The sequence below is a fragment of the Pinus tabuliformis genome, chromosome 1_1 (genome assembly GCF_031772625.1).
Source record: "Pinus tabuliformis cultivar Carrire ecotype Pingquan chromosome 1_1, CPIR1, whole genome shotgun sequence".
Lineage (NCBI taxonomy): Eukaryota > Viridiplantae > Streptophyta > Pinopsida > Pinales > Pinaceae > Pinus > Pinus tabuliformis.
Window position 1 is genome coordinate 293,029,050 of NC_142297.1, and position 13,646 is coordinate 293,042,695.

The following is a 13,646-nucleotide window of genomic DNA, read 5'->3' on the forward strand; positions in this document are numbered from 1 at the left end:
AATTTAAAGTGATATTTAGAAACTAGGGCCTTATGTCAAATGGTGTATTATTCGTAGAACAGTAGAGCTATAATGCCATCGATAGGGGTTTCTGGAAATGTATCCTGTCCCTGTGGAAGTTAGGCCAGGCAAGGGATCTAAATAACAACGAACAGTGGAAGTTCTGCGGTAGTATGGTTACTCTAACCTGTTTTTTTTAAGAAAAGAATAAACCATTACTTCCTGAGTAACTGATAATCTCAAGACTGAGTATGTCGACCTTGTACTGTAAAGCAAACAGGCAGAAGATAGAGAGCCGTGATATCAAACTTTAAGTCGGGGTTTCAAGCAGAATCTTGAACGAATAACCGAGTCGGTATTGAACGGATTCGTGCTCAGTAGAAAAGAGAAGAACGTAAACCAATAAACCAAGAGTTAAAATACATCAGCGCCGTAACCGGCATAGCCATCAGTGACCTGTATTCTCTTCGAAACCCTCATGCAGAGGCTCGAAGACTATCACAGAAGCATAGTATATATTTTCCTCGCATCGTAACCCTGAGCCAAAAGGTTTGGGTTCGATTTCAAAAGATGCAATGCATGCGAGAGCATTCCGCTCTGTTTCTTGTAGAAATAGATAAGATCAAACAAACAGAACTTATATACATATATGGACTTAAAATGAAAGCATTGAACAGAACAGTAAACAACATAAATGATAAACCCTCGTGGTGCTGAGTGGAAATCACTCCATAATAACAAAGATAGTCCTGTTCTAAGAGCAGAAAGGGCGTGAGATAAGTCTTACTATGACAAACAAATGTTATTTATATAGATAAAACCTTGACATTCATATGTAATCTGTAGAACCAGCTATATATACATTTCATATGGAACAATTTCGGATTGGTAAAAATAGAAACAACCATAACTTATGCGTTGAAAGTATATGGCCTGAGCAGTTGAATATCCGCAGAAATTCAAGCCGAGATCGACCATGCATCCATCGAATCGAATGCAGGTGCAATCTCTTATGGCGTTCCAAGACTGAATGGAAATAAGCAAACGCACAACAGAGTATTGATCTGAGTAATCCATGGACAAGATAAATACATATCATGACGAGAAAATCATATTACATAAACAAGAAATATATGAGATATGTTCTTCAAAGTATTGTACAAAATATGATAGTCATTAACTGTAATATAATCATGCCCGCATTTTAACAAAGGGCCGCCATCCCATAATGGGTCCAGAGCTAGGTACATATGCGGAGAAATCATAAAGTATATTAACCTAAGCTTAAAGCTCAATAACATAAAAGAAACCAGGCTCAGGTAGCCATTTTACATAGCGGCCGAGTAGTACAGTCTCATGAACTAGAGACTGACCCTCCTCTGGTCCGCAATAATTAAACAAAGGGATTTAACCCAGCAGTCATAAAGAAACTGGTTCTCCTTCATCTGCACCAACCATGAAGAGGTAGGGTTGGAAACTCAGAATCGCTCGGAGATTAACCTACGGCAGAAGACAAATACTATTTAACCATAATATACACCGGGTGTAGGAGAAGATTCATTATGCACCTGTGAAGAGTTTCGATCGGTTAACATCGGATTGAATGTGCATACCGCCGATAAGCTCCAAAGGCCGCCATTCATAACCTGTCAAAGAGGGAAGCTCAGTAATTATCGTTCCTTAAGATTAAAATATAGGAAACTTTGTAATCTTTATCAAACAGTTAGAGATCTGACCGAACCGACGAGGTAACTTGTATCCCTGGAACGATGGCGCCATGGTAGTGATACATGCTGAAGGGAATTGTAAAAGAATCGAGGATTTGACTTGCAGCAGTGACATTATGGCGCGGAGGCAATGAGATGCCGAGCAAAACCAAAGGAAATCGCGAAGTATCCGGAGGAATTCGCTTTATAAACGCAACAAGCCAACCTAGGAGACGTGGAGCTATTTCCTCCATTGATCTCTGTCAACGTTTGCCCACCGTTGATCAATGCGGGAATACCAAAGAGGAGAAGCGGGAAGGTTCCCAACACGGGAAGCCATACCCCGATCACGTGAACGGGTCAGTACACTTAAATGTCAAGTCCAGGTGTTATGAGATGGCTTTGCCAGCTCTTACATTCAGCACGGAATCGAAAACACGTAGTTGCGTAGTATTAAATTATTCGCAGCATAATATTAAGGCGCGGATGTTTCCTAACAATGTTAATCTGAACAGCCTTTATTAAATCAAACCATTGACATATGTTATGGTAAAGTGTTTCAGCAAATCATATCGACTATGTGTACAATTATATGTATATAGTTGGTGTTATTACCGTAACCAAGAATTTTTTTTTATATTACCTAAAGTTAAAATGGGTAGAGATGTGACACTCATCACCATGTCTCTCTCCACCATGATCACCCCTGCATTCATCCAATAAAGTCAGTTAAAAAAAAAAAATTATACCTTTCAGACAAAAAAACAAATAAAAGAGGATAAAGACAGAGAACAAGGGGAAACCACCTGAAAGCTATACCTCTCATTCACCAATCCCTATACCCTTCTATACCCCTGACAACCATCCTCATGCTCCAGAAGTGAATAAGTGAATAAAAATTTGGAGGAGAGGTAACTACAATGCATCTTGTAGGAAATCCTATAGTAGCTTATGCCACAAAACTAAAAAATCACAGGTTGTAGTCAGCTTGAGCATGGAGATCCAAATGTCAAAGAAGCTCCTCCAGAGCTTAGCAGCAACAGTAGGATCATCAACGCCACCATCCAGTACCTACACATCAAATAAAAACATCAAAGGAGGACAAGAAAAAAAAACATGTAGCAAATACACTGCAAGGACTTCACTCTCCAAAAAGCATCATCAAGGCATCCTACCACATTTATGTTATCTCGCTTCCATTCTCTCGTTAGAATAATATGATCAAACATGTAAGGTTGTGAAAGTGTTGGTTTTATAAGAAAAAGGTAGCCAGTTAACTTGGCCACCTTCGGTCAGTCAACAAGGAGAATACAGTTAGTTCATTACACACGTTGCAGCAGTCAAATCAGGAGAAAGAAGAGATTAGGTCGAAATTGGTTAAGTTACGGATGCCCGACGTGGGAGTTGATTACGAGGTAAGGAGAATGATGATGTGGTAGTGGGACCAATGGTCCAAAAATGGGTACTTGTACTTCAGTTGCCAGCACACCATCCTACTCAAACCACCCATATGATGAAATAAAATGTTGATTCCCATGCATAGAGGCATTCACAATCCCGAGGCTACATCAAAGAAAAGTTGCTCTTGCCCTGTGAAGCAGTCTACAGGAAAGATAATGACAAAATTTTTCAGTGCAAGAGCACCTATAGGATCCTACAGGAAAACCTACAACATATAGAACACTCACCTACAGGATTGGCATAGAGAATTTTAGAAGGGAAAAACCAAAGGTTCGCTTCATCAGGCAATGAGAAGGAGGTAAGAGCTATACCTTCTCACCTTTTCCAAGTAAAAAAAAAGTATAGAAAATCCTTCTATTTTGTTAACGAGATTGCATTCTAAGGGGAATTGTACACAAAATTTTCACATAAAATCTCTCACCCATTAAAATTTGGTATTAGACATATAAAACCCTCCACATCCATCATAGAAAAATTACATGAGGATTTAACAAGAGGGAACCCACCAACATAGTGAGAATTCATCAACACCCTCCTGTAGTAGAGATATACATAAGGCACAATTGGATGGGTTTCTTTGAAAAAATGAGGGGATATGATGATGAACTGGTCAGAGACTTTTCTCTCTCCCTCATACCACTAACTAGGACCCATGCCACTGCTGTGGTCAAAGGCCTATTTGTAGAAATCACCCCTGAAGTCATATGTAGAATCACCACACTTCCTATAGGGTTTCCTTAGAGAAAGAAGGATAAAGGTAACACCCAAATTGCAAAGAATAAATTCTTTTTGGAAGAAGAGGAGGAAATGGAAGGAAAAAATGGGGTCTGAAGAGCAGGCCTGCCATATCTTTGGAATGAAATTAGATACCACCTCATTAAGTACATATCATGTGAAGGTAGGTATAGTGTGGTATATGGATACCATTTTAGGCTTCTCCAAGAGTTGCGGTTTGGAGCAGACACACATCCTAAAAACAGGCTAAGCATACCCTAATTTCTTCTTCAATCAGTGATAGATATGAGAATTAAGGTGCAAGGAGGAAACCATCAACAGCTAGCCCATCATGGGTTAATTAAGCTTATCCTAGAAGATTCCCTTCAAAACCTAATACTCCCTATCACATGGACAACTTTCAGGGACATGTAGATAGAGGAAGACATAAAAGCCCTTGAATATGACAAAAGCCCCACTGCTAGTGAAAAGGATGAAGAAGAAACAAAGAGGGACAAAGAAGAAACATACAAGGATGAAGAGGAAATAGAGGAGGAAGAAGAGGAAGAAAAGGAGAAGGAAAGTGGCGAAGAGACATAAGACGATGCAAAGGAATAAATTGATGAAAGAACTGAGGAACTGGAGGAAGAAGAAGAGGAGAAAGACAAGAGTGAGAAGGAGAATAGAAAAGAGGAGACAGAAGACAAGGAAGAACAAAGGTCTACAATGCAAGGCAAAGAAGGGGAGGACTCACCTAGGGTATCTCCAGAACCCACTGAGAGAGAGGTAGCACCTGCCCTCACTACGCTAAGTATCCCTATCAAGAAAAAAGGGAGGAGACAGAGACAAAATTCATTGTACTTTAGAACAAGAAAAAGTACAAGGATCAGGCAAGGAAAACTTCAAACACCCACCAGAGTTACTATTTTCATTGAAGACTAAACAAAACAGCAGGAAAAGATAGGTCTTCTTGTGAAAAATCAAGGAGAAGTATCATCAGGAGAAGCCTCCCCCAAGTCTCCTATCAATTATGTTAGGGGGTCTGTCACCAGATCTGCCTCATTCAAAGGAAAAGGACTCCTATAAGAGACACAAAAGGACCTACAGGAAAAAGAGACCATCCTACAGGAAACTCTACTAAACCTATAGGAAACTCAGAAATTGGACAAAGAAGGGATCATGCAGTAAGAAACAAAGAAGGAGGATCCAAAACTGATGGAACCTAGTCCTCCACCCAACCTTGAATCTTACTACAGGTTGATTGAAGGGGGTTGACTCATTCCATAGAAAGTTTCCATCCCCTTATTCTTTTATCTTGAGAAATAAACGGCAAGAACACATAGGTGGATGAAAATTGCCAAATCTAAAGGAGTGGAGGATATAGGCCACATGGAGGAGAAAGTAAAGGAGATGGACAGAGAATTGAGCAACCTGATGGATAGAGAGGCAATGATGAATGATCAGTTGGAAGTAGAGAATGCATGGTTAAGGGGACAACTAAAGGAGAGAGACAATCAATTGGCATCCATGGCCAGTCTATCCTTAGAGGAAATCTAGTGCAGGATGCTAGCAAAGTGCTATGAATTGTATCTTCAGGAACAATGGTTGCAGTTCCAAATCAAGACTTTAGCACAGACAAGCACTATTCCCTTCCAAGATTATAGACAATTAACTGATCTCTATGATCAAAGCACCTTGGAGGATAGGGCTAAAATGTTTGAGTTTTACCTACATAACTTGGCCTTGACAGATCTGAATGTGTGGGACCCTAATTCAAACTAGGGGACTTGCAATTAATGGCCTTGGCATCATGGATGAATCATGAAGAAGAAAGGGATGCATAAATGAAGAACGTAATGGAAAGAGAAGAAACAAAACACCTCATGATAAGAGATCATCAATCAAATCCAATGGTTGTCATCAGCACCCACAACCTGATTGCAAATGACCCTAAATTTGCACCTAGGTACCTTGCTGCCCAAGAGAAAGAAATCACACACTTTGAGGACATGTTTAGGTTGTTAGGGGATGAAATCATGCAAGATTACCAAAGGATATGGAACACTTTGCCCTACAACTTGAAAATCAAAGAGTATCATTCTCCTCAGAGAATGAGAGAGGCACTAAACAGAACACCCATGTACAAGCAAGCTCTCGAAACACTCAAAGTCAATTGGATTGGCTTGATACTTAGGCAACCACTGCTCTTAGGAGTGTTGGAAGGAAGGAAGGAATATGAAGAAGGAAAGTAGTGGGAGGAGATAGAGAGGAAGGCCAGATTCTATGCAAAAGAAGAGGAAACTACAACAGAAGCATGGGATGACATGGAGGCCACTAGGGCAATGAAAGACATGGATATAGATTAAGTTTCTCAAAGGATGAGAAACACTTTTAGTAGGGGCCTGATGATGAGCCTCATCTTTGGGTAACTATATGGACCTTTATACACCTCCTATCTTATTCAAATCAACTCTTATCATCATTTCATACATATTTTGATTATATTTTTCTTAATGAGATGAGTAAAAGTGAGTTATTATGCCTAGTGGACTAATGTGCATTGATTGCAGGTTTTTGAGAGAAAATCATGGAAATTTTGGCTAATTAACGGTTGAAACTCAAATGAGACAAGGAGGAAAGATTGTAGGAGATAGATCCTCCTCATTTACTCCTCACTCATTCGAATATTCCTCCATCAAATCACACTAGATCGGAGTTACAAGAAACCAAGTCATGAAGATCAAAAGGCAGCCGAGCCAGTGACAACTAAAGATCCAGTTCATCTTGAGTTTGGTAGTCGAGCCTCCCTAGATTTAAGGAATTCGTTGGAGACTTTAGTTGTATAAATAAGAAGGCCTAGAGCCTCATTAGGATTCAAATTTTTGATATAAAAACACTAGGCATTTTCGAGTTTAAGACTTGTGGAATACATTGTTATGTAATTTTCTAATTTGATAATGAGAATGAGCATTTCCTTAATCCAACACTGAGCTGACTTAGAGGACTGGATGATCTAGGTGGCTCTAGAGACACATAGGACAAAGAGGGCTTATGAACATTCGAAAATCAAAGTGCTCAGAATGATTTCGACCAAGGACCAGAGCGTAGATTTCGTCGTCCTGATCATGGAGGTGCGAACAGTTCATTAATATGAGCTCGTATGAGGGAGAACGAGCCAATGAAAGTTTTGGTCAATGTTGGGTTGTGGGCCAAGTTTAAGTGTCCTACAATTTGACCAACCCCGAGGCATGAAACCTAGCTCCCAAAATGAGTTGAATTTGCGGCCTTGTTAATTTTCCCAATATCCCTTATTTTCTAAAATTTTGAAAATCTCCTCCCTTTTTAAATAAAAATTTAAAAAACTATATATGAATGAGGTGGCAGGCCACCACCCTCACCACCCCAAAAACCATATTACACAAAAAAATTATTTAAGATTGGGCCGACAGGTCATAACCCCCATCGGCCCACCCAACCATAAACCAAAACCATGTTTAATTATGGGCCGATAGCGATGACCCCCCTGGACCCTCCTCCCAACCTTCGTTAAACATATTGTATTAATGGGGTGGGCATGGGCCACCTCTGGTGGGCGCGGACCACACCTAGAAACCCCTTACAACACACCATATAATATTTAGTTCAGGACCAGCGGGGGTCGAATCCGCCTAGCCCACGTGGCCAGCCCCATATAATACACAACCACCAAATAAAAACAAAACAACACCCATTAATATGTGTACCACCAAAATATTATACGCCCAAAGATTGATACGAGCTCTGGAGGGAATTATGGGGGTGGGCTGCCCAATGTGGACCTGACCCCCCCATTCAAATTATTTCAGTTAAACAATATCTATATGTGTAAAAAAAGGAGGGGCGAGATTTGACCACCCGACCCCTCCTCAACCATTTACCAAGTTTTACCACTATGCCAAAATGAATTTCTTGTTTACTCCGTCAATGAAAGTTATATAAATCTAGTTTTATGAGTGTGGAGGAAGATGGAGGAACTAGGAGAGGGCACAGATTTTGAGATAGGAGGAGGATGTGCACACAATTCGAGGCAACATTTTGTAGGAGGGCAGAATTTTCACTTTGTCAGTTTTTGACAAATTTTATATGGTTTCAGCACTTCTCGATGCCACAAATGCAATGACGCTCTCCATTTGTCCATCATAGTTCTGGTTTTTTTTTTGCCATTTTTTAGTATGCAGGTGGAACCATGACCACTGTAGAAACATGGAGCGTAACCATGATCCTTGAAATTTCCTGAGGAGGTAATTTTTCTCCATGTCGGAGTATAGTCAAGTTTATATCTGTTTTTCGTGGTTTTCCACAAGGATTACAATGGAAAAGTCAGATTCGCCTTTCGGGTTGCAAATTTCCCATCCACCTATCGAGCAGAATCTTTGAGGAATCTAGCAGGAATCTAAAAGATTCCTTGAGCCCTAGATTTTCAATTTCTATGAATTCAGAAATTGGATAGTCGATTTTGCACTATTCGACGCCACAAACCTAATGGTGTGTTTGTATTTTTCATTACATCATTTCATTTCCCAACCACTTTTCTAAGTGGAATGCAGGTGTCAACATTCATGTGCGAGCAGTCATTTCCATGCGATTGATGCCGTGAGATTGATGGCATGAACAACTTTAGTAGTTTGACATCCGCTTCTTCAAATGGCCCCTGGATGTGAGGTATATGCAGTGTATTCATGTACTTATTTTGCTATGCCTTGTGCTGCACAGATCCCTATTGATGCTTGAGGTGGGATCTTGTTTCTTATATGTTTTCATGATTCCTAGTTGATGTGATGCGGAATCATATGTGTGATGTACTTGTTGTCATGATTCTTCATGTTGTGTTTTGAGATCCCTTGTTGTATGTTGATGGGATACTCATGTTGTCGTCATGCATGTTTGCATTGAGATCCCTTTTATGCCATGTTGGTGGGATGATCATCATGCATGAGTTTTGTGTCACACTGATAGGAGTTTTTTGACTGAGAGTTCCCGTAGTAGAACATCTCTTAGAGCCACTCTTGCGTGAGGGCATTTTCCTTGTATGATCGTGACATCATCTCTTGTGTACATCATCACTATTGACAACACTTAATGCAGCAGCCTATACCATCTTGACACCGGGGCCTGGAGACGTAGTCCCTCCTAGACAAACTCCGTTATCAACAGCTTATGTTTTCATGTGCTGATGATTGTCATGTTCCTCTTCTTTACAACATGCACATGTATTCATTTATGTTTCTTTTAAAAAATGCAATTTAACACATCACGAAAGTAAAAGGTCTTGGAAGGGTCATTTGTCACACCCAGACCTGGATCACTAAAGCTCTTTGGTTAGGTCCCAACCTTAGCAACAAAGGCTCCTCTTCTTGTATTTGTGTGCTTAGTTGATTTCATAGATTAATGGTTGAATTGTCTTTAGCATTATTTCATTGCAAGTAGTTGTGTATCTGATTAGTTTATTTCTATTTGTGCTTTGCTTCAGTGGTAGCTTAGGAAGATAAAGGAATATCGAAAAAGTTGTCAGTACGTGGATTTGGCCTCACTCCTCCCTTCAGGGACCATGGTTTGAGGAAACAATTCCTATGCATCCCCAAAAAGACAGAATTATGATTTCTCATTGAATTTAGGGTTTTCTTTTACTTAGGCCAGCATTTTACTAGTATTCAAGAATAGGATTTAATTATCATTTCTGCTATCTTCAGTCTTACATTAGATCCCATGAAGGTTTCACATTATGCTTCAAGTTTTCCCATGCATGAAATAGGTAGATAGCTCATGAAATTATGTTTTACTTCGTTAATTGAAATCCTTCTTGTTTACGTGATTTATGGATAAATGTCAATGATTGATGCAATGCAGGAGTTTTAGTAGTACAAAGAGATTTCATGATCAACAACCCCATCCTAACCCGATCCATCCATGGTTATCACTTTCTTTCACTAAATCCCTCACTAAATTCATCATTCCACAAGAATAATTCTCCAAGCTTTTTGAGCAAATCCAACCATCTCACAACTCTACTTTGGGCTTTGAAGGCGTCCTAGGCACTCCCTTTCCTCATTTCACCCACCATTCACCTTCCCTAAGCCTTACATCACCTTCCAAATCCCTCCTCTTGCTCTTTGTTGTATCGTGTAGGAATACAGGACATCTTGAAGGACGTATTAGGACATCCTATAAGTTGACCTATAGTGGCCTGTTTTGAGGCGGAATTGTGGACAAATCCACTAGGAAGATAGGAGACGACCCCTACTTGCCTCCCAAGCCATCTGACCATCTACCATCATCCGTAATTCACCTGCCACATAGCCAAAATAAGTTAGCATTCACACTTTCACACAAAAAAGACAAAAAGGAAAAGAAGTTATTTTGTTCATTTACATGCATAGCAGTAGAATGTTTGATGTTTCAAATTGCATGCCTAGGACAATAGGATTGCACATATGATAACTTAGCATTCTCTTGAAGAAAATCCTTTTAGCAGTTAGATTATATGAATGGTGTGTTTAAGAATTTGATTTCAGTATTTTCCCTTATTACAGTAGACAAGATTTCTTTTATTGTAGATTTCCCTTTTCCTCATCGGTAATCAAGCTTGTTCTGAATCAATAGAAATCACGTTTGAAAAGCCTTAGTGGTCTATCGTCATCTTAGCAGTGACAAGAGTAGATCCATCATATTTACTTTTGTATACAACATTGTCACCTCCAATTTTGTACGAACCCTGAGTTGGTAAAGTTGGTAGCCCTAGGAGTTGTAGCATTCTTGCTGCAATACTGGTGCTCATCATCTATAGAAATGCAGTGTGTGCTCGCTACTCATTTTCCCAGTGGCTCCAAATGAAGATTTGAAAGCATGTGGAGGTGGCTTTCGATTAGTACATTCCAGAAATCTACTTGGGGTCACTTTACAGGTCTTGAATTTTCAGAAAAGGGCCAAAAACCACCTATTTTTCACCCTTCTGCCACTGTTTTGGGTCACTCGCTACGCTTCTGGAGTAGTTGTATTCTAATCAATTTTGAGGTGTCTTAGAGATGTATTTTTGGTGACTTGAAGCTTCAGAGGTGTAGTATACATCCTAAGCTACATGTACCAGCCTTCATCAAAGTTTAAAGATTCCTCAAAGTCATCAAAACATCTTTCCAAAGTTCGTTGAGCTTCTGTTGTCAGTTCGTTGCGCTTCTGTGGAGGAGGCATGTTTCTATGTTTTGATGGTCAAGGGTTGACCTTGGTAGATGTAATTTGTATCTCATTTATTTTACATGATGTAATTAAGCATTCTAGTGATGGTTAGAGTTGATTTCTTTGTAATTAAAGCTTTCAAAGTCAAATCAAATCAGTTAGTGTAAAAAGGGAATTGGTTTCTAACCTCCCTAGTTTTTGGCAATGGTTAGTGAAAATTGTGTAAATAGTACCTAGGAAGAAGGATTTGACCCCTTTGAGGGGGGATGTTGTTTTGCATCTATATGTAGACAGATTGAAGTCAAAGACAAGGTTTGATACTTGAAGATCATCCCTTGGACTAATGTACTAGACATTTTTGCAGAAATATAATTGAGTTGTAGCTATTTTTATGGGATTCTTGTGATGTGGTTTGTGGCATTGTATTTCCCTAGTTTTCTTTATTCATTTGACGATTAATTATTTCCAACATTCATCTATATTATTCTAGTGATTATCTCTTAAGTTTTAAAGAATATTTCATGATCAATATACTCTGTTCTGTCTGAGATTTTCATATAAGTGTTTTTTCTTCTAAACAAATGAATTCATACCTATATGCTCATTTTGATTCTTCTTTCCTCCTCACCATACTACAATGAAAAATTCACTTTGTGCCATTAATTTCACCTACCTTGCCCCATCTTATGACTGCAACTGGTCTTTAGGGAAACTTCACCTAGTTCCTAGAAATGGTTCTTCTCTATCCAACAAACCCTAATCAAACCCTATTGTGCAAATAACAATTCTAAAACCTTAATACTCTCGAGTCACTTCCATTGGTTGCGAGTTTGATATAGAGAGAGCCCTCTCTGATTTCTTAGGGCTAGATACCAATTCAAAAGCTAGTCCGAGGTTACCTCCTTGGCTTCCTTTCTTAGCCTTGGGAAACAAAGGAGTGCTAACAGTTAACATGGCTTTGACATACATTATAGGATGTAGAGGGACATGCAGTTCAATGTGGCACTTTCAAGGAAAGAAAATGTCCTAAAATGTACTCAGGATATGAAACACTTATAAGTCACATAATTGATTTTGAGCCATACAACTATGAGGAGGTAGGAGGCGAGTAGGTTTGGAAGGACACCATGATGGAGGAATGTTAGTCCATTGTAAAGAATGATGTGTGGGAAATTATGTCGAGACCTGAGGGGAAGTCAGTGGTGACTTCCAATTGGATCTAAAAAATCAATCATTCCATAGGCGAGAACATAAAGAGGTACAAAGAAAGATTTGTGGCGAGAGAATTTTCATAGAAAGTGGGGGAGGACTATGAAAATACATTTCCCCATTTGCTAGATACACTTCTATTAGAAACATTATTTATATTGTTTCTATTATGGGTTAGAAATTGCATCAGATGGATGTGAAAAATACTTTCCATAATATAGTGATTGAGGAAGAAGTGTACATAGAGCAACCTAAGGGATTTGAGGTGCATGAGGATTCTCAAGTCTGTAGACTGAAGAAGGCATTAGATAGACTCAAGTAGGAACCTTGGGCATGACATTCTCAAATTGATAGATACTTTTTGGGTATTGGTTTCACCAAGAGTGATGTTGACCCTGGTCTTTACTACAAGGTTGTTAAAGGTGATATTTTTGATTTTGTTGTTATATGTTGATGACTTATTTTCAACATGAGAAGACAATATCATTAATCAAAGTAAGATAGAGTTGAACTTTGAGTTTGAGATGAAGGATCTAGGTTTGGTGCATTAGTTCGTAGGATTAGAAGTGTAGCATAAGTCGAGCGAGATCTTCCTTGGTCAAGGGAAGTATATTATTATGATTGTTCATAGATCTGGGATAGTGGACTGCAAGTCCATGGCCACTCCCCTGGTGACCAATCTCAAGAAGCTGAGAGACAATGAATCAGATTTGGTGGAGACCTCTAGGTATTAACTGGAAGAGAACATAAGGATGTTGCTTCAGTTTATGTTTCGTTATGATATCCTAGATGAGTAGGAAAAACACATATTTTGCACTCAACACTACAAATTCTGAGTATATTGTAGCTATTTTGGGAAGTTGTGAGGTACTGTGGGTTTAGTAGTTGTTCACAGGATTGTTTGATCAAGTGTTGGAGATGACCATGATACATTGTGACCATCAAAGTGTGAAGCTTTCAGAATATCCATTTCATCCATGACATGTTGAAGCACATTGAGATCATGTACCTTTACATCGAGACACGCTACAATAGGGAAATGTTAGGCTCCTATAAATTTCGACGAATGAGCAGTTTGTTGACATTCTCAAAAAGCCTTTGTCCCAGATGAAGTTTCTATGCTTGAGGGACGAGCTTGGAGTGGTTGAGAATGCCTCCCTCATTGAGAGGGAGTGTTGAAGTTGTAACATCAGGGCTGAAATTCTCCCTAGGTCAAAGGTATTAACCACATATCATGTAATTTGGCTAAGAAGAATGAGTCAGATAGCATTTGGGTCCAAAGTGCTTCCTTGATCAAAAGGTGTTGGCCATATTGCCAAAGGTTACTTGGCTAGTGGGTAGAATTAG